The 26,573-nt window shown below is 42.9% G+C and overlaps 1 protein-coding gene across 1 annotated transcript in view; it reads right to left on the bottom strand.

Annotated features, from left to right (window-relative positions):
* Positions 1 to 26,573, bottom strand: part of TMEM38B (transmembrane protein 38B) — a gene marked incomplete at its 5' end in the record, with an annotated part of 81,032 nt that overhangs the window by 12,606 nt on the left and 41,853 nt on the right. The gene's annotated exons all lie outside the window — the stretch shown is intronic.

Here is a 26,573-nt window from a genome sequence, read left to right as displayed (position 1 = left end):
GCAACTCTATTCTACTTTGGTCTTCTTTCTGGCTGTACATTTTTTTAACTCTCGAATCGATCTGGAATTCATTTTGCTGTATGGTAGCAATCACATTTTAGAGCCATGGGTCTAGCTAACACTATTTCTGACAAAAGCCTCCTTATTGCCTCTTCCTGCAATTACTACCACAAGATAAGGCATTATTCTCTCAAAACAGAAGTTTTCCAAGTACTTTTGCAATAATTTGAATTCCTGCCAATACATGCATGAGTCTCAATTTTCCTCAACTATGTATAGGTAATTCAACATTAAACTTTTTAGCAAATAAATCTGACCAGAAAGGAGACTGGTGAAGGTAGTGACTATAGCAAACATTTGATGTCTCCACTCCCAAATTTCCATGAAATACAGGTCAGAGTAAGAAGAAGAAATCTTTTTTTTTTAAATGCTTTTATGAAATAGATTTACTCCAAGAAGCAGGAGAAATTTTGAAGCATTTATGAGTCATTTTCTCAGAAAGATTCAAGAATATATTGCATCTATGAAACTACAGCAAAGTAGAAATAATAATGTGATATCAAGAAATATGAATAAAAACTGTCAAATTAAATCTGTAACTAAAACAATAGATACTGCAAAAAATCAAATTACCAAGTAGAAAGGAATGAGAAATTTAAAACTCTAAGTATAAAAATAAACATTTTTAAATGTAAGAAGACATGAAGGATATATTGAGGAGATTCAGTCTATATATGACCCCAATGTCCACAATATTCTAGCCTTTATAAGTTTTATTGAGATATCATGCACATACCATATAATTAATCCATTAAATTGTAGAATTCAATGGTTTTTAGTCTATGTATTTTTTTTATAATTCACCATATTTATACTTTTTTTAATGTTAGTATTTTATTTTTTCTCTAGTTCCTTGGTATAAAAAAATATTTTTTCTCAAAAATTTTAACCATATATTTTTCTACCCTGAGCTTTATAGTGGCTATTTATAAAAGTCTATAAAGTTATACTAATTTGTGATCACCTGAGAATTTGTCAGATATGTAAGCTCTCCTGCTCCACCCACTCCAGACTTAAAGAACCAGAAAGTCTGTGGGTGGGGCCCAGACCCTCAGGTGATTCTGAAGGCCCTGGAAGTTAGAGAACCACGGATCTATGTCAGGCCTTGTAGAAGTACAGCATGATTCTAAACGACTCATTGAATGGTTACTATAACCACTCTGCTTTCTTTTGCATTTCTGTGTTCCTGACATAGTTTTGCCTATTATTTTATTGTTGAACATAGAAACCACTGAATTTTATAAGCAAATCGGATTAAGTTTAACTTTAATAAAAAAAAAAAAAAAACAGAAAATTTTAAGCTCCAGTTATTCACATACGTGTTATACTTGTTCATTTTTTTTAATGCCATCTTAGGCTTTCTGGTTTTTGTTTCTTTGAAATTCCCTTTCTGTTCTAGATTTCTTTATAGGTTAAACTAATTTACTCTCCTATAAATACTTTGGAAATTCCAGCAAAAATTGCATGTAAAATTTCAAAGGCACTCTCAAATCTGTATTTACTTAATCTAATATGAATATTGTAATTTTTACTGTAACTATGGAAAATATGAAAAGTAGCACTTGCATTTTCTCTTGCCCTCAATTATTTCTGCTTTTATTTTGAATTCAGATATTATTTTCTCCTTTATATATGTAATGTGTATAATAGTCTTTATAGATAGCCTTCTGCCTTCCATGCCACTACTTATATCACTATTGCTTAAATTATGTCGGTGAGTTTAATTATTCAATGCTCACTGCAGTGTAATTCATGTCTCGGTGATCTGGTACACCTTGTGACTAATTTGTGAAGCTATATTATGTGAGTGGTATATTTCCCCAGAAACGGGCATATCTCAGTGGCTTCCTATACCTTTCACATAGAATCCACAACCTGCTCCAGTAAGTTCTACACACAGCACTACATTGTTTTCTGGCAATTATTGTTGCCATGACTTCCAACATCTGCTTTTTGCTCATTTGTCAGAAACGGGTTTTTTTCCTTTCTTATCATGATGCTTGCATGGATATTTCTTTTTCTTTGCAATCCTTTTTTTTTTAATCCAATGTCCTGTTTTCATTTCTCCGCCCCCCCCTTTTTTTTTCCTCTACTCAATGTGTTCTGGATTCTTTCATTTTCCATTATGCCTATTCATCCTGAAGGGAATTTCTGCTTTCTATTGCTTGTAGCTGCCATTTCCTTGGATATTGCTTTAATATCTTTGCCCCTTTCCTCTGCAGACTGAGAACATCTGAAGTTTTGTCTTCTACCTCAATTAATTGCTTTTTTAATAGTATCCTGTCTCCATTTTCTTGATTACTGTGTGGATTTCATTTTCGCTATTATTTTTTTTTTTCACTTCTATGTATCCTTTTATTTTCTTACTCCCGTCTCTCCCCATAACAGCCTGGTCAGTTTACTAGAAGCAAATATCCACATGTATCTTATTAGAAATTGGTCTTTTATTCTTTTCTTTCTTTTTTTTTAATGTGTTTTCAGTTTCTCGTAAGAACTATTTCAGAGGAAAGTGGATTTACGTAGTCACAGTACATTACCATGCCTCTCTGGTGCTACAGACTTGTTCTATAAACCTTAGAGTGACTTTTCTCTGTTCTCATCTTTATGAGGGAGACATATACTCATGCAGGATTGGAGCATTAGCAAGAAAGAATTCCGGACCAGGCAGAGGGGAAGGGGGAAGAGGGTCCCTCCCAATTCCTCACATTCCCAGGTTCAGACCCACAGGAGAAAAACTTTGCAACAGGTATAGAAACATGCAGAAATGAAGCAACCTAGAGGGGCGGGACCATGTGTGGGGGTCTTTTAAAACCTGTAGGAACCAAAGAGAGGAAAAGTCCTCTGGCTGTGCTTCATAAATACTTTCCTGGTCCCACAATATTTTAGGGCCGGAGGATACCAGGGCCCAGATGGGTCAAACCATCTCTCCAGCTGTGTGGCCTCATCTGCCTGGAATCCAGGTGCCTGACCTCCAAACTCCAGCCATCCCATGAGGTCACACAATTATTGCACTACACCAGTGGTCAGCAAACTCATTAGTCAACAGAGCCAAATATCAATAGTACAACGATTGAAATTTCTTTTGAGAGCCAAATTTTTTAAACTTAAACTTCTTCTAATGCCACTTCTTCAAAATAGACTCGCCCAGGCCGTGGTATTTTGTGGAAGAGCCACACTCCAGGGGCCAAAGAGCCGCATATAGCTCACGAGCCGCGGTTTGCCGACCACTGCACTACACCATCCGGAGGGCTCCATTCACACTGCTACCCCCCCAGAGCTGTGCACCCTGGCAGCCTCCATTTAAGAACTGTATTGGTCAATCTCCTTGGAATTTTCTTTATTCGCTGATTGCCTCTTTATCCTAATATACTCCTCTCATTTTATGAGAACAGTATCATCGTGACTAATTCACATCTTTAATAACCCTTTGAGAGTTCTCTTCCCCTGTATTATCCCTGTTTCCTCTGGGGTCAGTTCTGTTAGTTCATGCTCATTTTTTGCTTCTCATTCTCTTCATGAGTCTTCACCCACATTTTTGAAGGAAGGTCCAGGCTGATGAATGGAGAGGGGGGTTTGTGTCGCTCAGCCATTCCCAGCATCTCGCTGGCTGAGGCGTGAGGGCCCTGACTGGCCAGCAGCATCCCTCAGGGTGTGAGACAGGGAGGGCAGGCGGACCATCCCCAGTGCCCACCGCCCCTCCCCTCGGGCCTGAATAAAGAAGACTGTACTCTGGATTACAACAGTCCCTTTTACGGGGACTAGCTTCTTGCATACAGATTTCTTTAGACAACATTGTTCTTCCTTCAGCCTTAGGTGGAACGCACACTTACTGTTCTGGAGGATTGGAGGGGAACAATAAGGAGGGAAGTTTGAGAAGTTAAACAGAGCCGCCACCCTACAGACCTTGTTCATTGTCTCCCGGTCACTCCTGGAGCTGGCCACTCCTCCTCTCCCACTCTGCCATTCTCCCTGCCGGGGAGTTCGGGAGGTGAGGAGGCACCCACCCTCCCTCCCAGGAAAGCCCGCTTCCCCCCCTTTGCTGATTTCTGCCAGGGCAGAAAACCGCCCTGGCCCTCTGCACTCCGGCTGGTCCAATCTGCCTTCTTATTCGGTCCTCTAATGTGTGACACCGAATTCTTTAATTAACTTATTCCTGGTGATACTTTTAAGAGTGACAGCGGTTGACTGTGTTTCTCAGTCTGTCACCTGAACTGAAAGCTGGTAGAGGATTTCCAAGAGTTAAGAGTGGAGAGCAGCTGAGAATGTTTCAAATATTCTTTTAAGGAACTTTTCTTAAGTGCCTTAAAATAGTATGTTTTTATTCTAAAATTTAAAAATGCTTACTTAGATAGTATATATTCTATATAGAGTCTATAAAAATTACATATGTTTATATATTCTATAAATTATATAAATTTTGTCATTTACATTTTATGATTATATACATTTTATGTAAATATATTAATATTTGGTTTGGGTTTTTAAATATATTTTTTATTGATTTCAGAGAGGAAGAGAGAGGGAAAAGAGAGATACAAACATCAATGATGAGAGAGAATCATTGATCGGCTGCCTCCTGCACGTCCCCTACTGGGGATTGAACCCACAATGCGGCATGTGCCCTTGACTGGAATCGAACCCGGGACCCTTCAGTCCACAGGCCAACGCTCTATCCACTGAGCCAAACCAGCTAGGGCTGTTTGGTTTTTTAATCCTCACCAGGGACATGCTTTCCCATTGATTTTAGAGAGAGGAAAGAAGAGGAAGAGAGAAACATCGATGTGAGAGAAAAGCATCAACTGGTTGCCTCCTGTACCCACCCTGACTGGGAATCAAACCCATGACTTCTGTGTATGGGACAAGGGTCCAACCACTGAGCCACACCATCCAGGGCTATATTAATATTTTATATAAACTTTAAAATGCAATACTTCTTAAAGTAATAGGTATTTTTCATAATGATAAAAGAATATTTTAAGAGGGTGTTGAGAAAATAGTTATCAGAATATTGGCTTAAAACTCTGTCCCATGGAGACATGAGGTTCAGAGGGAGTGACTCAAGGATAAAGGAGGAGGAGGAAGGAAAAGACTCCCAGTGTCTCTGCCCTGCTTCAGAAAAAGTATTGCCACTTTTACCTATTTTATATATTTAGGGTTTGGAATAAGACTATCTGGAAAATGATCACCATACCCTAATAAAACTGTTTGAAATACAGTGTATTCGAGTATTTATACTTGGTTTACTCAGGGCTGCTGTGATTTATAAGTAGGCTTTGTTGTTTATTTAATAATCACTAAAGAGTTGGCGGCTTTTAACAACCAGAATGTATTACTATCTCCCAAAACATTTTTTTTCTTCTTCTTGAATGCACCACAGGTTTCTCCTGCCACCTGGTGGCACCGTATGTGTATTGCAGGGGCAATTGCTAAATTTAGCTGGTACCAGCTGCAGTCGCATATACAACTCACAAAGCAATGAAGATTGGTCGAGGACTTTGTTTTTTAACATCCATTACAAGTTACAAGGCATTTCTCCCTCCCCAATGCTATATTCACTGGTTCCTTAGACTGCTAGCATTCTGGAGCTGGATGTGTTTATGATAATTAATTATCTTCCATTTCTGTGAGGACTCAATAGTTATTAACCCATTTATTGAATGATTTATTCAATCAAATAATTAACAAATGGCCGAAACCGGTTTGGCTCAGTGGATAGAGCATCGGCTTGCAGACTGAAGGGTCCCGGGTTCGATTCCGGTCAAGGGCATGTACCTTGGTTGCGGGCACATCCCCATTGGGAGGTGTGCAGGAGGCAGCTGATCGATGTTTCTCTCTCATCGATGTTTCTAGCTCTCTATCCCTCTCCCTTCATCTCTGTAAAAAATCAATAAAATATATTTTTTAAAAAAATAATAATTAACAAATGGGTGTGTGATGCTAACAAAGGCATACCCGTCCCATTGTGTTCACAGCCATCAACGTTATTGGTCACCTGGATTTTTGTGGTGGCTTTTAACTGTTCTCCTTATATCTGTCTCCCCTTCCATTTTACCTCAAGGCACACTTTTCGCTCCTCTGCCCAGAGCTCTCCAGAGGAAAAGCCAAAGCCTTCATCACGGCTTACAAACGCCTGCATGACGGGGCCTCTGATCTCAGCTCCTCCGCGCACTGCGTCCCTCACCCACTCCAGCCACACTGCTTCCTGGTATTGCACAACATGCCCTCCTCCAGCTCCTCCGGGACCTTGTCCCAGGCACCTGCCTTTCACCCCTCCCAGCCGTCAAATCTTTGCTCCCGTGACCCTTTCTCCTGGAGGACTCCCCTGATTCACCAAGTCCAACGTTTTCAACATGTTCCTCCTTCAGAATTCCCTCTCCTGCTTTATTGTTCCTACCATACTCACTACTTCACAGTAGATGACATAGTTCACTTACCTTGCTTACTTTCTATCTCTCCCAATATTGGAAAGGGGTTGTGGTCTTTTGTTTATTGCTGTTTCCCCGTAGCTGGCACTCAGGATTTGTGGAATGAAATTCTTGGTTCTCAAGTAATTTGATTCTAGCACAGTGTCTCATTCAACTAAACCAGTGGTCGGCAAACTGCGGCTCGCAAGCCGTGATTTGCCGCTCTGTTGACTAATGAGTTTGCCAACCACTGAACTAAACTCATCCAGCAGCCACCGATAATCTGAAACTCTACTCAATCACAACCCAAGTGAAACCTCAGCATTTTCCTTTCCACCCTTTATGTTTAGATTCCAGAAGCTGCTTCCTCTCACATTCACTTCCACGTCTCTCCCTGAACCGTCCCCAGGTCCCCTGTCCATGTAGGTTCCTCAGGTTTCCTCCCTCATGGTCCACTCCCCCCACATCCTCACCAGAAGTCAGGGCTCTGATTCCACCACCACTGAGCCACCAGGATGGCCAGAGCCCCATCTCTCTTGATGGAGGCAAGTGGGCCAAGTCCTCTAAGAAGCAAGTTTCTCTCTCTCTCTCTCTCTCTCTCTCTCTCTCTCTCTCTCTCTGTGCTTTTCCCAAAGTAATTGTAATAAGTATATTTTTTTAGTAATACTTTTGTCTATTGTTACAAATGCAACCTCAGACAGCAAACAGGCCAAGGGCCCCAATATTTTCCCCAGGAGTCACCGTGTTGCTTAGTTGAGGCACTTGTGCTGTTCTTGTTAACGTCTCTATGACCAGTTGGGTGGAGGTTAAAGACTTCCCTTCCCTCTAAACTCTAATTTGAGAACCTTGACCTTTCTGGGGAGATTGGAGGTTGGGGGACTCGAGCATTATGGGTTACCTGAGAAGAGGAACTGAGTCAAACCCTGTCAGCCTCACTCCCATCCTGAGGTGATCAGCTCGCTAGAGAAGCCCATCGCAGGGAGCAGCCAGGCTACAAAGCTTTTGGTTCCAGAGAACTCGCCATCTCAGCTGGCAGCCAAGACTCTGGAGTTAGGAGAAGAGGCCTTTACCTGGAGAAAACCCAAGGGTGACAGGACCTGAAAGTTTCTGCCCTTGAATCAGGACTAGCGAGCAGGGACCTGGGCCACCACGAGGGGAGGAGGAAGGCATAGGATCATAGCTGAGCTACCCACCCAGGAATTCCTCTGAGAGCAAAGGAAACTTGGGAAGCCGTGATGGTGTCGGCCAGTGGACACGGTGGGGTCAGCTGGTCCCAGTCGGGCCTGGGGGTCCTGATGCTAATCATGTGAGGCACCTACAGCAGAGCTGCTGATAAAATTTCTCCTCTGTTCAAAATGGGCACACGATCTGGAGCAGAGTGAAGCCTGCAAGTAGGTCCCTCCGGAGACAGCAGCCAGACACTCCACTCATTCACTCAACAGACACTGACTGAGGTTCCTTTCCATTGTCAGGGGCTCTTCCTCCTGGAGCTGACATCCTAGCCAAATGACACATCCACTTAGGACAAGTCACCACCACAGAACATCCCTGGCTCCTCCGGACACACTGCATCCACACCTGTGGTTAACTCTTTTTTAAAAATATGTTTTTATTGATTTTTAGAGAGAGGGGAAGGAAAGGGATAAAGAGATAGAAACATCTGTGAGAGAGAAACATCATCGATCAGCCGCCTCCTGCATACCCCCTCCTGGGGATCAAGCCTGCAACCCGGGCATGTGCCCTGACCGGGAATCAAGCAGGTGGCCTCTTGGCTCTTGGGTTGACACTCAACCACTGAGTCACACCAGCTGCGCTGTGGTTAACTCTTAAAACAAGCTTCGGGGAGTTCGGTCCACTTGCACTAGATACATATTTTAACCCTAGAAAAAGTTTACCAACCAAATCAAAATCATAGTGCCTTGAAAAATAAAAGAATGCCCATGGCTGATTTTATTATTGCTATTTCCTAGAACTCTTGGCAGTCCGCTCAGAATTCCAGGATACCACTAAGCGCAATTTAACATCCTCTGTCCTCAGTGTGGCTGACCTTCCGGAAGAGAAGTGGGCACACTCTCTCCCCCACCCCCCCCCCAGGCAGCAGCAGTGTGAGATCTATCGAGTGGAGTGAGCCAGGCTTCATTACCAGAGCTCCGAGGCCCAACAGGGGCCTCCCGGAGGGTCCACGCAGACTTGTAAATAGATGCAGTAAAAGAGTAAATAATGAATCTGCAATTGGAGGGAAAAGCTCCCAAGCAGCCCTGGTGATGCAGAGATAACCATTTTAAAAAGAGTGCCTGCGCGTGTATCCCACCCAGCAACGGTAATGGCTTCATATACATTCATGAGCCTGGGTCTCCCAACTCTTCCTCTCTCAATCACAATCATAAAAGACAAAGGCACAGTGAGAGGGGAGAGGAAGATAGATAAACTTTAAGAGTCCGAATTGCAAACACAACCCAGAGTTTGTAAATTGCTTGGAGACCTTTGGAGGGAGACTCGAGGAAATGAAAAGTAGAACATACAGGAATATTGCTGTTCAGGGGAAAGTCTCTGCCCGGGGCATAAAATCTTGTCTGGAGAATGGTCGTGAGGCGCAACAGGGGCTCCACGTGAGATTGCTTTGTATCAAGCACGCGCCTCATTCTTTACCCTCGTTCTATTCTTCCGCCTGCCTCCTGTGGCCACCTGCGAGGCCGTCTCCTTGTGGACGTGCCAAGGCGCTGTGGCTTTAGTTATATTTAAAAAAAAAAAAAAAAAAAAAAAAAAAAGGGCCCGGGGGCCCGGGGGCCCGGGGGCCCGGGCTGCGCTTGCTGGCCTCTGCTACTCCCCCTCCCAGATGGACCCTCTGCCACAAAGGCAGGGGTCTCAGAGCTCAGACCCTGGTTTAAATCCCGGCTCAGCCACTTTTTGTGTAACTTTCTCCTTCTTCCAGAAACGATTGAAGATCATCTGCAAAAAGGTTTTTCCGATGTTGTGCATTTGTGCATGTGCTACCTGGCAGTTAGAGTAGGGAGGGGATTTATTGTTGTTAGAAACACACACACACAGACTGCCAGTCACTTGAGGTACAGCTACTGTTGCAGGCTGGCGTCTGGTGTCCTCCAAGGCTAACATGTTGCTAACTTCGGCTGGAAGGAACGCAGCCTGCTGCCGAAAAGAGTGCAAGATCACCGGCCAGCTTCCGTTCCCACAGCAGGCTGTGTGTTTAGACCAAAGGCGGCCGAGAGCCAGCCAGCCGGCTCAGCTGAGCTGGGTCACCGGGCTCCGCGGCCCCTTCCCCGCGAGTGAGACTGACCCCGGGCCCCACAAGCTGTTAGGGGGCTCCGGGCCGCTGCAGGAGCAGCTCTTCAGAAGCGATGCGAGATGAAGGTCGTACCCGTTTGTGTTTAGCCCTGGCCTGGCGGCCGCGCTGCGGAGCCTTGGCGCAGGGCCAGCTGGGATAATTGCATTTCACCTGCCCGCGCTCTCCCCGGTTCCCCCTGAGAGCCGCATTTCTCTTCCATGGCTGCCGCGATCCGGAACGTAAATACTCTCTTGAAGGCGGTATTCCATGCCGGGGCAGCTGAGGTTTTGTTCCTTAAAAGGAAATCTTCTTGCAATGATACACTTACTCTCATTCCTTCGTTTCTTCAGCAAACATTTATTAAGCAGCTACTTAATAAGTGCTACACACTGTGCTGAGCACCGGGAGGTGGCGGCGGGGCATGAACGAGCCAATACATTTTTTTGGGGGGCCCTTAAGAAGCTCGCGGTCTTGTTTGAAATCCATCGATATAAAGTAGTAAACGCCATTAAAAGTGGAACATGGCTGGAGAACCACAAAGATTCTAAATCTCTTTACAAAAGCCAAGGAAGATCCCCAGGGTCGGGGATGTTGGAGCTGAGCTGTGAACTGGAACCTCAATTAGCAGATGACGAAGAAGAAACTGCAAGAAGGGAAGAGACACAAATGCAGACAAGGGGGCAAGCCAGAGCTCAGAGTGAAAAGAATCAAAGGGAGATGGCAGGCGTGCCTGGTGTGAGAGGAGCGCTAGGAAGAAGGGAAGTCCCTGCCTGGGTTGTGAGGAGCCTGGAAGTTCACGGTGAGGAATTTGTCCGTGCGTTTGGAGATTTTTCAGCAGTGGAACAGCTCATCTAGCCATGCTTTGGCAAAGTCAGAGTGAGGGAAGGATCAGAAACAACATTTGGCCCTCACTGTCATCCAAAACCCAGGGGGAGGCAGGAGGAGAGAGGAGCAGAGACAATAGCATCTGGAAGGGAAATCCACAGGTTCTCGGCATCTGGGATGAACAGAGAAACAGCAGAAGAACCTAGAAGAATGGGCAACTGGGTGGATGGTGACACTATGAAGCAGGATGCCACGGGAGAGGAGGGGCATGAAGGGTGTGGGTGGAAGTGTGGGTCTGGGCTCACGAACTCCCAAAGGTTCTCTGTAGTGACAGGAGGCTGCATTTTATCAACAAATTTATCTCTGGGGACTCTGTCAGTGGCCTTCAAATCTGAGCTTAAGAATCACCTAAAGGGCTTGTTAAATACAGATTGCTGCACCCCACCCCCAGAGTTTCAGAGTTAGGAGGTCTGGGATACCCAGCCCCAAAATTTGTATTTCTAGCCAGTTCCCTGGACGCTGATGCGGCTGACCTGGAGCCCACACTATGGAAACCTTGGCTCTAACTTTTGTTTGGGCTATGCTCCTCCCTCCCCCCTTGATCTGAGAGTTCCTCTGGGTGGGTAACTAAAGGGCTAATACAGGTGAAGATGATCACAAATATTCCCATTTACCAGCATAATTTCAAGGATTATTTCTAACCATCCATAATAATGCTATAATAACAAAAGCATAATATGCTCATTAGACCAGACATCCTTCCAGACGACCTTCTGGACGAAGCTGGGGCTGCGAGGGCTGAGGTGAGGGCCGAGGTGGCCACCATGGAGGTCAGGGGCCGAGGCAGAGGCAGCCGCGGCGGCAGCGGGGCCAAGCCCCTTGCATGAATTTTATGCATCGGGCCTCTAGTTAAGTGTTTGGATTTGATGGCCAATCTCCCACTTTTTCTTATTCAAATGAGAGTTGTTTTTTTAAAAAATCTTAGCCCATAAAAATAGGTGACATTTTTTGAGGACCTACTATATGCCAGGCATTTTGCTAAGCACGATCCATACGCTGCTCCTTGAGTTCTATTAATAACCCTATGGAAGAGAATAGCATTATAACCCCCATTTCTCAGATGAGGCACTGAAATGGTGAAAATTAGCCCAAGGTGGAGCTGCTGTTAAGTGGTAGATTTACGACAGAGTCTATGTTCAAATACTATAATATACGACTTCCTTTACCATCCCATATTTTGTTCTATGAAATAGGCTAGCTTACTCCAAGACAGGAATCTTCCACAACTTATCATGTCATTAACCTACAGTGGTTTCCTGAATCTGTTTTCAAAAAACCTGCCAGCACATCGCTGGCAACCACAATGCAGTGTAATAATCATCTCTCAGCGTCTTAATAACCCTTGTGCATTGAACAATCAAGAGAACAGAAGGGTCAAGTGGAAGGCAACGCCCTGTAGTGCTGTGAATGTGTTTGAGGATTTTCTGTGCTAATGCCTGGGGGATACATGGGCATCCTCAGCATATTAGAGTGTAAGAGCCTCTCACAACATCTGTTCCAACAACATCTCTAGACAGTACATGCAGTAACGTCTTTAGAAGACAATTTTCAGAAAGCCCTAAACAATTGTTAAGATGTTTTTGGCCACCTCCAAAGAGGAAAGCAGACAAAACAAGCAATTCATTATCTGACTCTCTCTATAGAATTTATTGGTTATTTAGAAACTAGTAGTTATTGAGCCCCTCGGTTACATGCCTAGGCTGTAAGATCAGAGGACATCAGAAATTTGTGACCTGTGTCCTAGCATTATTTTACAGTAAGGAATTTGTCGGTACATTTGAAGATTTTTTTTAATTTAATAAATCTTTATTGTTCAGATTATTACAATTGTTCCTCTTTTTTCCCCCCATAGCTCCCCTCCACCCGGTTCCCATCCCACCCTCTGCCCTTACCACCCCCCCGCCACTGTCCTCATCCATAGGTGTATGCTTTTTGTCCAGTCTCTTCCCACACCTCCCACACTCCTTTCCCCCCGAGAATTGTCAGTCCACTCCCTTTCTATGCCCCTGATTCTATTCTATTCACCAGTTCATTCTGTTCATCAGATTTTTTATTCACTTGATTTTTAGATTCACTTGTTGATAGACATGTATTTGTTGTTCATAATTTTTATCTTTACCTTTTTCCTCTTCTTCCTCTTTTTTTAAAAATATATTTTATTGATTTTTTTACAGAGAGGAAGGGAGAGGGAGAGTTAGAAACACTGATGAGAGAGAAACATCGATCAGCTGCCTCCTGCACACCCCCAACTGGGGATGTGCCCGCAACCAAGGTACATGCCCCTGACCAGAATCGAACCTGGGACCCTTCAGTCCGCAGGCCGACACTCTATCCACTGAGCCAAACCAGCCAGGGCTTCTTCCTCTTCTTAAAGAATACCTTTCAGCATTTCATATAATACTGGTTTGGTGGTGATGAACTCCTTTAGCTTTTTCTTATCTATGAAGCTCTTTATCTGACCTTCAATTCTGAATGATAGCTTTGCTGGGTAGAGTAATCTTGGTTGTAGGTTCTTGCTATTCATCACTTTGAATATTTCTTGCCACTCCCTTCTGGCCTGCATAGTTTCTGTTGAGAAATCAGCTGACAATCATATGGGTGCTCCCTTGTAGGTAATTAACTGTTTTTCTCTTGCTTTTAATATTCTCTCTTATCGCTTCTCGGCCTTTTGGCTAAGATCAAGTGTAATATTCTCTCTGTCTTTTGCTCTTGGCATTTTAATTATGATGTGTCTTGGTGTGGTCCTCTTTGGATTCCTCTTGTTTGGGGTTCTGTGCGCTTCCTGGACTTGTAAGTCTATTTCTTTCACCAGGTGGGGGAAGTTTTTGGTCATTATTTCTTCAAATAGGTTTTCAGTATCTTGCTCTCTGTCTTCTTCTGGCACCCCCATAATTCGGATGTTGGTACGCTTGAGGTTGTCACAGAGGCTCCTTACACTATCTTCAAATTTTTGGATTCTTTTTTCTTTTTGCTTTTCCAGCTGAGTGTTTTTTGCTTCTTTGTATTTCAACTCTTTGACTTGATTCTTGCAGTCCTCTAGTCTACTGTTAGGTCTCTGTATAATATTTTTTATTTCAGTCAGTGTATGTTTAATTTCTAGTTGGTCCTTTTTCATATCCTTTAGGGTCTCACTAAATTTATCGGCCTTTTCTAGGAAATTCTTGAAAAACCTTATAACCGTGGTTTTGAACTCTATATCCAGTTGTTTGCTTTCCTCCATTTCTTTCATTTGTATTCTGTTTCTTTGTCTCCGCATTTTGGCTGCTTCCCTGAGTTGGTAGAGTAGCTTTGTGTGCTAGGTGTCCTCTAGGGCACAGTGGCTCAGCCTCTTCAGTTACCTGAGGTGGACACTCTTGGTGCACCTCTGTGTGGACTGTGTGCTCAGCCCTGTTGTAGTTAAGCCTTGATTGTTGTTGGTATCACTGGGAGGAATTGACCTCCAGGCCAATTGGCTGTGAGGATCAGCTGTGTCTATGCTGGGAGAACTTCTGTGCTGGAGACACTCTTATGAGACAAGACTTGCAAAATTGCAAAAGCCTCTGTGCTCAGCTTGGATGGGGCAGAGTTTCAGGGCGGAGCAGACAGCCTTGGTTTCCCATCAGCCCTGCCCTATGAGGCCCCTGGGTCTCAGTGTCCCTCAGTAATCGCTGCAAGCACCTCTGAGAGAAAGCCGCCCTCGAGTTTCGCCCGCTGCCAGACAGTCTAGTTTCTCCCCAAATGAGTCGGGGTTCCCAGAAACTTGCCTGGAACTGGAGTTCAGCGCAGTCGGGAGCTTCTGTCTCCCTCCTGCTTTAGAAAGCCAGCCGCGCACTCAGCGCCCTTGCATTCAGCAGTCAGTCCTCTCTGCGCGCACGCACCTCCTGACCTCTGCCTTCTGCAGCTCCCGAGTCTCAGTGTGCTTTCCTTTTTCCTGACAGTCCAGATTCCCCCCGAATGAGTCTGGTTTCCCAGCATCTCGCCCGGGACTGGAGTTCAGTGCAGTAGGGAGCTTCCTTCTCCCTCCCGCTTTAGAAAGCCAGCCGTGCACTTAGCCGCCCGTGCATTCAGCAGTCAGCCCTCTCTGCGCACGAGTCTCCGTACCTCAGCCTTTTGCAGCTCCTCTGAGTCTCAATGTGCTTTCCTCTTTTCTTCTAGTTGTAGAATTTCCACTCAGCCAGCTTTCCTGTGGTTCTGGATGGCGTCCGTTTTGTCTTTTAGTTGTAGTTTTGATATTGTTGTGCGAGGCAGCAGTTTAGGTGTTTACCTATGCCACCATCTTGGTTTCTCCCACATTTGAAGATTTTTTAAGCAGAACAACTGATATAGCTCTCAGTGACTTTGGCAAAGTCACTCTGGGGCAGTGTGGAGAAGAGGGGGAAACTAAAGATGAAAAGTTCAGAAACAACAGTGTGGCCCCCTCTCTGTCATCCCCAAACCAGTGGGAGCCTGAAAACAAGGTAGCATTATTTTCTTATGTTTGTATTTATTTTAGAGAGAAAGAGGAAGGAAGAGAGGGAGAGACATGGATGAGAAAGAACCATCGATTAGCTGCCTCTTGCACACCCCCTAATGGGGATCAAGCCTGCAACCTGGGCATGTGCCCTGACCAAAAATCAAACTGGTGACCTCTTGGTGCACGGGACAATGAAGGTAGCATTATTTTAATGCACAATCCTACAAGCTGGGAATTGTGAGTAGGGCTGCTTGAGAAAGCCACAGGTACCAAGATACCTCTCTCTGAGCAGATTAAGCTCTTTGATGGGCATAGGTAAGTACCCTTCTAGAAACGAGTGCTAACGAACATTTCAGGAGGACCACCCCCAAACTATCACAGAGCCAGGCTTGGCCCACAGAATCCCAGGCCCCCCAACAGGGGAATCTGAAATTAAGTCTTGCTGTCACAGGCAGAAAATCCCCAAGGCAAGCCCTGACGTGTGACCTTCTCCACATCTCTGTCCATATTACTAGCCTTCCGTCTCACCACTGGACCCTTGACCTGTGTCCCAGAATCCTAACCTACTTATTTCTTAAGATCCCAGGGCCTGGGCCCTGGCATTCATAACTCTCACCACCAACACCATCTCCACATCACAGCTGGCTAATGCCTCACTCCCTACTGGGTAGGACCATTCAAACCGAATGCTGCCTCCTGTCTGCACCCCAGTAAAATCTTGGCTTTAGCTCCCGCTGCCCTGTGCCAGACACCACACCACTGCCCCTTAGATGCAGATGTGCCTGACATTGCCAGTCCTCACTAAGTTCATTTCCTCCGCTTCTTGGGCTTCTAGCCCAGTCTCTCTTGCAGTTCCATGTGGTCATATGATTCAGTTTTACAGAAAGTGAGAAGTGGTCTCCCAGGTCTAGCCCATGAAAACTCCCATGTGACTCTTTCCCTTTCCAGCGACTGGGTGTTGATTTCCAGGGCCTCACTGAAAGTCATTCATTGAAGATGGCAGAGCCTATCAGCCTGGGTCCCTGAATGAATGCCTGTGCACAGTCCCCACCAACTGGAAATGTCTTGGGCTGTTCACATAAGTGAAAATGAACTTGAATGTATTTGAGTCATTATACAAACTGCAGTTGGACTATCCAACTAATATAAATAGATCAAGTCCCAATCTACTAATACCCTTTAGACTGTATTAGTTGGTATACAATCTAATATATTGTATTGATGAGGTCCCTGGCCCTGTACTCAGTCCTCGCTTGCTGGGTTTTTCTGCCATGCGTGGCTGAGATCCCGGCATCTTATCTGTCCATCCCATCTCAATAAGCACAGCACTATGGGCTCAGGGATGGGAAAGCTAGGTTTAGGGCAAGGAGATGAGTGAGCACATGCACTGCCCTGTGCCTGTCTCTCTCCATCTGCTCACCCAGAGACAGCTTGACTGGCATCCCTCAGTGAGGACAGTGCGAGTCTGTAATGTCAGTGTCACTCTGCAAAGAGAGGAGAGGGTGCAAAAAAAAGAATGCCCACGTATTACCCCCTTTCCTTACTTTTCTAGAGCATATTTCTTAAAAAAAAAATGGTTCTTGTGACAGGATATATGGAAAGTGCCACTGTGGAAAATAGTATGGCAAATCTTAAAAAAATTAAAAATAGAATTACGATAGGATCCAGCAATTCCACTTTAGGGTATATACCCCACAAATTGAAAGCAGGATTGCAAAGAGATATTTGTACACCCATGTTCATACATCACTATTCACAATAGCAAAATGTATAAGTAACCCAAGTGTCCACTGACTGATGAGTAAATAAGCAAAATACGGTATACGTACATACAATGGAATATTATTTTGCCTTAAAAAGGAAGAAAACGCTGGCATATGCTTCAACATAGATACACCTTGACATTATGCTAAGAAAAATAAGCCATACACAAAAAAATAGAAGGGTGGTTGCCAGGGGCTGGGGAATGGGGGGGTGGGGGGAGAATAGGGGCTGTTGCTTAATGGATAGAGTTTCAGTTTTACAAGAAGAAAACGATTATGGAAATGGATGGTGGTGATAGCTGCACAACATTAGGAGTGTATTTAGAACCATGAATTATACAATTAAAAATGGCCATATACACTGTTTTTGACAATAAAAAAAGAGGGAGTTCCCTCTGTCTGCCTGTCTCCACAATCTTGGGGTGGTTTGTCATGTTCTCCCCTTTCTTATGGATCCAAGAGTTGTTGATTTTTCAATCTCTTAGGACCCAATGGTGACTTCCAAGCTCTTTACGTGTTGAACTGGAAACTGGAACTCCCTTTTCTTATCGTCAAAAACAGTGTATATGGCCATTTTTAATTGTATAATTCATGGTTTTAAATACACTCCTAATGTTGTGCAGCTATCACCACCATCCATTTCCATAATTGTTTTCTTCTTGTAAAACTGAAACCCTGTCCACATTTTATACAGCCCATTATGTCTGGGTATCAAGAAAAAATTAGAGGGCATACCAAAGTCAAAAAACACAATTTGGCCTGGCTGGTGTGGCTCAGTGGTCGAGTGTCGACCCATGCACCAAGAGATCACTGGTTTGATTCCTGGTTACAGGCTCGATCCCCACTTGGGGGAAAGGAGGTCAGGAGGCAGCCAATCAATGATTCTCTCTCATCGTTGTTTCCATCTCTTTCTTCCTCTCCCTTCTTCTCTAAAATCAGTAAAAGAATATTTAAAAATAAAAAAAAAAAAACAATTTGAAGGGATAGAGCATCAGAACCAGATATGGCAGGGATGTTGCAATTATAAGGCCATGAATTTAAATAACAAGAATTACTATGCTAAGGGCTGAAATGGATAAAGTAGAAAATATGCAAAAATAGATAGGCAAGCAGTGTAAGCAGAAAAATGGAAATCCCAAGAAAGAACCAAAAAGAAATGCTAGAGATCAAAAACACTGTAATAGAAATGAAGAATGCCTTTGATGAGTTTATTTAAATGAGATTGGCTAAGGAAAGAAAATCTGACCTAGAGAATACATAAATAGAATCCCCAAAAACCAAAAAGCGAAGAGAGTAAAGACTAAAAAAAAGAAATAGAATATCCAAGGACTGTGGGAAAACCACAAAAAGTATAAAATACATGTAATGGAAATACCAGGAGAGAAAAAAAAGAGAGAGAAAGAAAACTGAACAGCATATGAGGTAATAATGACTGAGAATTTCCCCAAATTAATGTCAGACACCAAACCACAGATCCAAGAAACTCAGAACACCAAACAGGATAGATGCCAACTATTTTGGAAAATTTTTTGAAACTATTTACAAAAGCTGAGTATGTTCACACCCTCATGACCCAGCACTGTCACTTTCACTCCTAAGAATATACAAAACAAAAACAAACAAAACAACACATATGCACCAAAGATATGCAAAAGAATATTTATAGCAGCAGTATTTTGTAATAGCCCCAAATGAAAAACAATCTAAAATTTCCATCACTCCAATAGATCAGATACACAAATTTAGATGTAGCCCAGCCACTGTGGCTCAGTGGTTGAGCATTGACCCATGAACCAAGAGATCACCAGATTGATTCCCAGTCAGGGCACATGCACGCTCAATCCCCAGTAGGGGGCGTGCAGGAGGCAGCTGATCAATATTTTTCTCTCTATTCCCCCCCCCCTCCTCTTTCTAAAATCAATAAAAACCTTTTTTAAAAATTAAGGTGTAGTTATACAATACAATACTAGCAATGAAAATGAGTGAACTACAAGCTACACTAAGTAACATCTATGAACCTCACGAACATAATACACAGAAAATAAATCAGACACACCAGGATAAACACATGGGTATGTTCTCTTTGTGATCAATTGACAAACAAATTTTGTAAAATTTTCAGAATGCTATACATCAATTAAAAGTTTTCAATGTAAATCTGATAAATGCTGTTCTGAAAAAATGTTAGTTTCTAATAGAGGTTACGTGCCTTACCAGTTTCCTCACATCCTTGCCTGAACTGAACTGATGTTTGTTTCCTTTAGGTCTTGGGGTGCCTTGTCAGATTACATGTGTATTTTCATTTTTCTTCTACAGTGAGCTGTCAGCTGCATTTTGAATAGTCAAGAACTAAAAATGACCTTGAAGCAGATCTTTCTTCTTCTGCAAAGAATCTCTTGAATTCCTGTCCTCAGAGACTTATGAGCAAAACTAAGCATTAGCAAACCTAACAGCATTTTGAATGGCTTTCAGTATGATCCCTTGTGCAGAGTCACCAAGCAGGAGGCAGAAATAAGGGTTCCAGATTTGTGTGCTGGAAGGTAGTGTTAAGTGAAAGAAAGAGAGTGCACTGCTAAGAGGTCTATTAGAAAATTAAAACATCTCAATGGTCTATGACCCAGGATGATTGTCCTTCAAACAGGTGTGAAAGAACTTCACCTTGGCAGCCTTGATGGCAGCTAGAGCAGAGTTAGCCCCTGTCACCTTATTTCAGATAAGGTGATATTTGGGGGGAACCGTGCCAGCACAGAAAGCACTTGTCCTCCCTGGAGCTTTCTTAGGAGCCTCATCTCTTCCTAGAAAATGCTCAACCTTGTTCCTGCTGCCCACACCTTCTGCCCCAACATTTCTCAACAGCTTCGCCCCACCACCTATTGATTCAAATCTTTACCACTTCTGAGGAGCAATCATCAACTCAACTTGTGCCATTTCCACTGCCCTAGGGTGGCCTAGCATGCCAAAGAGGGAGTGGAAATTAAAGTTTCTGGACAGTTTGGCTTAAACGTCTCCTTCACAGACAAACAAAATAGGTCCAGATAAATGGAAGCATGGAACAGAATGACAGATCTCAGAGTGGAGGGGAAGGGAGAGGATGGGAAGAGATTAACCAAAGATATTATATGCATAGCCCATGGACACAGACAATAGTGTAGGGAAGGCCTGGGATGGGGCAGGGGCTGGGTGGAAGGGGCCAAAAGGGGGGTCGGGGAGAAATGGGAGACATCTGTAATACTGTCAACAATTAATTTTTTTAAAAAGTCTCCTTCACTAAGAGTTCATTAACAACATTGCTCAAGATATGGAGGCAGAACCAAACCTGAAGGCTCTTGAACACACAACCACATTGGAGGGAGAGAGAAGGGTTCAAATGGATTTAATTACCACAAAAGTTGTCATAACACATAGACTGCAATCACAGGGAAGAATAATGGGAGCTTTTGAGGACCTGTAGCCAACTGAGAACATGAAAGGCCAGACTGTGACTGATCACTGGCATAGGAGTGCAGTGATAGAAATGACAGAATTAGGAAACTAAGGAGAAAATAAACAAATGGGACTACATCAAAATAAAAAGCTTCTGCACAACCATCAACGAAACAAGAAAGCCCATTGCATGGAAGAACATATTTGCCAATGTTATCTCCAATAAGGGTTTAATCTCCAAAATTTACAGTGAATTCATACAACTTAACAAAAGGAAGATAAACAATCCAATCAAAAAATGGGCAAAGGACCTAAATAGACACTTTTCAAAAGAGGACATACAGAAGGCCAACAGACATATGAAAACATGCTCAAAGTCACTAATCATCTGAGAGATGCAAACCAAAACAACAAGGTACCACCTCACACTTGTCAGAATGGCCATCATCAACAAATCAACAAACAACAAGTGCTGGCGAGGATGTGGAGAAAAAGGAACCCTCATGCACTGCTGGTGGAAATGCAGACTGGTGCAGCCACTGTGGAAAACAGTATGGCATTTCCTCAAAAAATTAAAAATGGAACTGCCATTTGACCCAGTAATACCACTTCTATCCCAAGAAAACAGAAACACCAATCAGAAAGGATATATGCACCCCTATGATCATAGCAGCACAATTTACAATAGCTAAGATTTGGAAACAGCCTATATGCCCATCAGCAGATGAGTGGATTAGAAAACTGTGGTACATTTACACAATGGAATACTATGTTGCTATAAAAAATAAGGAATTCTTACCATTTGCAAAGCATGGATGGAACTGGAGAGCATTATGCTAATGAAATGAGCCAGTCAGTGAAAGAAAAATACCACATGATCTCACTCATTTATGGATAATAAAGAACATTATAAACTGACTAGAGGCCTGTTGCACAATATTCATGCAAGAATAGGCCTTCCTGGAGGATCCAAGATGGCGGCATAGGTAAACACCTAAACTGCTACCTCGCACAACAATTTCAAAACTACAACTAAAAGACAAAACGTCTATCACCCAGAACCACGGGAAAGCTGGCTGAGTGGAAGTTCTACAACTAGAAGAAAAGAGAAAAGAGCATTGAGACGTGCACAAGCGCTGAAAGCTGAGGTACAGAGGCGCGCGAATAGGGCTGGCGGTGGGCAACTGGGAGCGCTGCTTTTTCAACCCGAAGAAAGACAAGCTCCCGATTACTCCGAACTCGTTTCTGGGGAGACGCGGGGGACCCAAACTCCTAAGGGGAGAAGCTGGACTGTCTGCCATTGGGTCGGAAAGTGAGGGTGGCTTGCTTGCAGGACTGTGCGCAGGAATAATTGTTTACTGCGCTGGGGCACGGGACGCAGTCGGAGACACAGAGCCGGCTAACTGGCAGCCATCGCTGTTTGCCACGCCCTAGCCTAGTGATGCCCTGAGACCCCGCCCCGCACAACCTACAAACCCACCCAAGCTCCAAGCAGCGGCTTAAGCATATGAATGGCCTGCCCTATCGCAGCTTAACCTAGCAAACTTGCAGCCCGGGTCAGACAGCTCCAAAACCTCCAAACCCCAAGCAAAGAGGAGAAAACTGTAGTTCTTGCTGTAGCTCCTGCTGGGTGGCCTCAGACAGTAGCTGACCTGCACCCCATTGGAGATCCAGAAGCCAGTGTACCTAGTGGTCAGTGTGAGACACCAAATTTCAACCCCTCACATCCATAAGTGACACATTCAAGAGGCAGACTCAGTGAGCACCAAAGCCCCACTGAAACAAGTCCTGCACCATAAGCGTGTCTCCAGCGCAGCAGTTCTTCCATTATAGACACAGCGGGTCCTCACAGCCAACTGGCCTGGAGGTCAGTTCTTCCCAGTGTACCAACAACAATCAAGGCTTAACCACACCAAGACTTTGCACTCAGCCCACAAAGGGGTGTACCAAGAGCGTCCACCTCAGGTGATTGGGGAGGCTGAGCTACTGGACCCTATAGGTCACCTACCACACAAAGCCACTCCATCAACACAGGGAAGCAGCCAAAATGCGGAGACAAAGAAACATGTCATGAATGAAAGAAATGGAGGAATGCAAACTACTGGACAACATAGAGTTCAGTACCACATTTATAAGGTTACTCAAGAATCTTCTAAAAACATCTGAGGAATTTAGTGAGACCTTTAAGGATCTTAATGAGAATGCCAAAAAAAATGGAAAAGGACCAGTCAGAAATTAAGCATACACTGTCTAAAATAAAGAATATACAGAAACTCAACTGTAGATCAACGTACCCCAAGAATCAAACCAAAGATCTGAAATATGAGGAAACAAAAAACACCCATCCAGAAAAACAAAAAGAAAAAAGAATCCAAAAATATGAAGATAGTGTAAGGAGCCTCTGGGACAACTTTAAGTGTACCAACATCCGAATTTTTGGGGTGCCAGAAGAAGAGAGAGAGCAAAATATTGAAAACCTATTAGAAGAAATATATAATACCTTAATAAAAAAAAAAAAAAAAAAAAAAAAGGAAGAAATAATGACAGAAAACTTTCCCTACCTGGTGAAAGAAATAGACTTTCAAGTTCAGGAAGCGCACAGAACCCCATACAAGAGGAATCCAAAGAGGACCACACCAAGACACATCATAATTAAAATGCCAAGGGCAAAAGACAAAGAGAGAATCTTGAAAGCAGCAAGAGAAAAAAGGTTAGTTACCTACAAGGGAGTACCCATAGGACTGTCAGCTAATTTCTCGGCAGAAACTATGCAGGCCAGAAGGGAGTGGCAAGAAATATTCAAAGTGATGAATAGCAAGAACCTACAACCAAGATTACTCTACCCAGCAAAGCTATCATTCAGAGTTGAAGGTCAGATAAAGAGCTTCATAGATAAGAAAAAGCTAAAGGAGTTCATCACCACCAAACCAGGATTACATGAAATGCTGAAGGGTATTCTTTAAGAAGAGGAAGAAGAAGAAAAAGGTAAAGATAAAAATTATGAACAACAAAATGACATCAAATACATACCTACCAACAAGTGAATCTAAAAATCAAGTGAATAAAAAATCTGAAGAACAGAATGGACTGGTGAATATAATAGAATCAGGGACATAGAAAGGTAGTGGACTGACAATTCTCAGGGGGAAGGGGGTGTGAAGGGTGCGGGAAGAGATTGGACAAAAATCTTACACCTATGGATGAAGACAGTGGCGGGGGGTAAGGGCATGGGGTGGGGTGGGGTATCAGGTGGAGGGGAGCTATGGGGGGGAAAAAAGAGGAACACCTGTAATAATCTGAACAATAAAGATTAAAATAAATAAACAAATAAATAAAACAAAAAAAAAAAGAATAGGCCTTCCTTTCCCTGGCTTCGCTCCTGGCTGCCCGGGAGCTGCCAAATCCCTGCTCCTGGGCCACCCAGGAGCCGGCAAGTCCTCCACTCCTGGCCAGAGCACTGCTCCTGTAGCTCCCTCCGCCCGCCCCCACTCATAGCAGGCATCCTGCCCCACGGCTCTGCACTTGCATATGCAAATTAACCCTCCATCTTTGTCAGGTTAATTTTCATACTCATTCCTGATTGGCTGTGGGTGTAGCAGAGGTAAGGTCAATTTATATGTTTGTCTATTATTAGGTAAGATTAACAAAAATAGATACAGAGTCAGAGAAGCATCAAACAGACTGTCAAACTCCAGCAGGAAGGCTGGGGAGGGTTGGAGGGGGGAGTAAGAGATCAACCAAAGGACTTGTATGCATGCATATAAGCATAGCCAATGGATGCAAGACACTGGGGGGTGGAGGGGCGGCGGTGAGGGCATGTGCCAGGGGGTAGGGAAGGCCAGGTGAAGGTCAATGGGGAAAAAAGGAAAACATATGTACTACTATTTGTAATACTTTAAACAATAACATTTTTTTAAAATGATAGAATTATTTAAATACACCAGTCAGAAGGCCACACACAATGACTGAGCTCCTCTGTAATAATACCATCCCATCATAACAACAATAATAAAACACAGCAACAGTGTCAGGAGGAGAATGGTCTTCTGAACTTCCTGTCTTATTGACTTGTGGGGTTCAAGTATTACACATGGGAAATGACTGGCACACATTATTTGTGCTCCAACCTGTATAGACCTCTGGTTTCACCCATAAATTGACTACTCTTCTCAGTGAAATAACATGTTAAAAACATTTTAACATACATTATCTTCATAACAGTCCTTTCAGATCAGCAGTCATGGCAAAGACTGCTATTTGTCCTCTAACATGAATTACTATCTCTTCCTCAGTCACGTAACTCCAAAATGTCAGACTGCTCAAAATAAAGACTGTAACCTGCTAATGTTTCATGAATTTTTGTTATTCAAAGTTTACTACAAAATGCATGCATATTTCCTTAGGCTTGAGCCTTATATAATTCTTCCCAGATGGATACTTACATTTTTAAGCTGAATCATTTTTCCAAGTATATTATTAATCCTTTACATCTTTCCTGTCATCACAGGCTTTCATAACACCTAGCGTCCTTTGAAAATTTAATCAAGATGCTATGTACTTCCTCTCACAGTTCATTAAGATGTCAACATAACCATGCTGCTTATCAGCCCCTGTAACAGATTCCTTTTATTTCATATTATTCTCAAGGAAGGTTCAGTCAACGGTCTATTTTTATTGAGATTGGGCTGAATTTTTAAGTGAAACTGCAGGATTACACAAAATATTTATAAAAATACATATATCCATTCTCAACTTTATTCTCTTTAAAAAATACAACTTTACAGAAGTAAAAATAAATTTGTCTGACAGAAGTCCCTTCCTTTCTTTCCCCTTCACTAAACCATCGTTTGCTGATAATCCCAACATATAAATTGCTTAATTTTTCTTGATCCCAATGAAATCTTAATTCTCTTTATTAAGTGTCATGAATTACCAGACAGCCTGCATGTAAATTAATCTAAGGTCTACTGATTTTCCTATCAGACCACTGCTCACCACACATATGCACCAATGGGATATATATTTGGACCAGTTCCATACCTACTCTGAGCTTAGAGAACTTACTTCATTTTTTAAAAATTTTCTGTTACCACATTCTTATTCACCATCTCTTAAATGAAATATCAGAGTTGTGACAAACCAAAGTCAAGCCTGACTACAAAAAGTCCCTAAATAGAGAGATACAGAAAAGTCCTAAATTCCTTTAATGGATAATATGTAGCACAAGCTCAGGAAAAGTTATCGATATATAAGGTGTACAATGATTTTCAAAAAGCAGAATCAAAAATTAGAGCTAAGTGACTTGCTGAATGACAACATTATTAATGTACATAACAGTATAGGGTTTCTCTTTTAAGTGTTCCTCCCTTGTTTCAGATTCCTCAGATGGGCAAACAATGTCATGACTTGGAGGTAGGCAAAAGTTTCTTAAGACAGAAAATAATAACTATGAATAAAATACTGGGAAATTAGATTGCTTCAAAATTAAAAATCCATGATCATTAAAAGGCATCATTATAAAAATGAATAGGTAAGCCACAGCCCAGAAAGAAAATAAGTGCAAAATACCTGTTTTGCAAAGGATCAATATCCAAGATAAATAAAGAACTCCTACAACTTATAATAAAAAGACAAATCCAATAAAATATGGGCAAAAGATCTGTAGAGACACTTTACAGAGGGAGATAAACAAATGGTCAATGTGCACACACAAAAAAGTACTCTACATCATTAATCATCAGGAAAATGTAAATCACAACCATAAAAATCACAATTACTCACTGAAAACAGACAAAATTAAAATGTTTGACAACCTCCCCCCACTACTCTCTTGGAGTCTTTAACAAACAAATGTAGCACAAGTGTAAAACTCAATTGTAATCAATTTGTGATTTGAAGTAATTTTAATGAAATGGTGTTAGGCCTTAAAGGAGTAAACAAAAAATACACTCAAACAAAAAATACACCCATTCCACATATTTGGCTCCTCCAGCCTTTACCCTCAGCAAGGAAGACTGACTAATTTAAAAAGTCAGAATTGGTATTAATTTGGCCACATTTTATTAGAATGTGAGATCACTGAGTTAAGCCAGCCAATGTTCTTGTCAGCTTCTTATCTCCTTTTAGGTAAGGAGATCTACCAGGTCTTGACTTTCTCAGGGCTACCAATAAATAATAGGCTGTTAAGCTGGTCAAAAGGTCTCATTTATGCTACAAGTTGGGTAAGGAGTCTAACAATCTGCTTTGCAAATCTCCTCAAGTCTCTGGGCAGCAAGGGTAGATTCAGGGTGGGAGTTTCAGGCTTAAGCTATGTTCTCCAGAAC

This window comes from Plecotus auritus, assembly GCF_963455305.1.
Source record: "Plecotus auritus genome assembly, chromosome: 5".
In the NCBI taxonomy this organism is placed as follows: Eukaryota; Metazoa; Chordata; class Mammalia; order Chiroptera; family Vespertilionidae; genus Plecotus; species Plecotus auritus.
The sequence above is the reverse complement of the archived record's forward strand: the minus strand, read 5'-3'. Positions and strand labels throughout refer to the sequence as shown.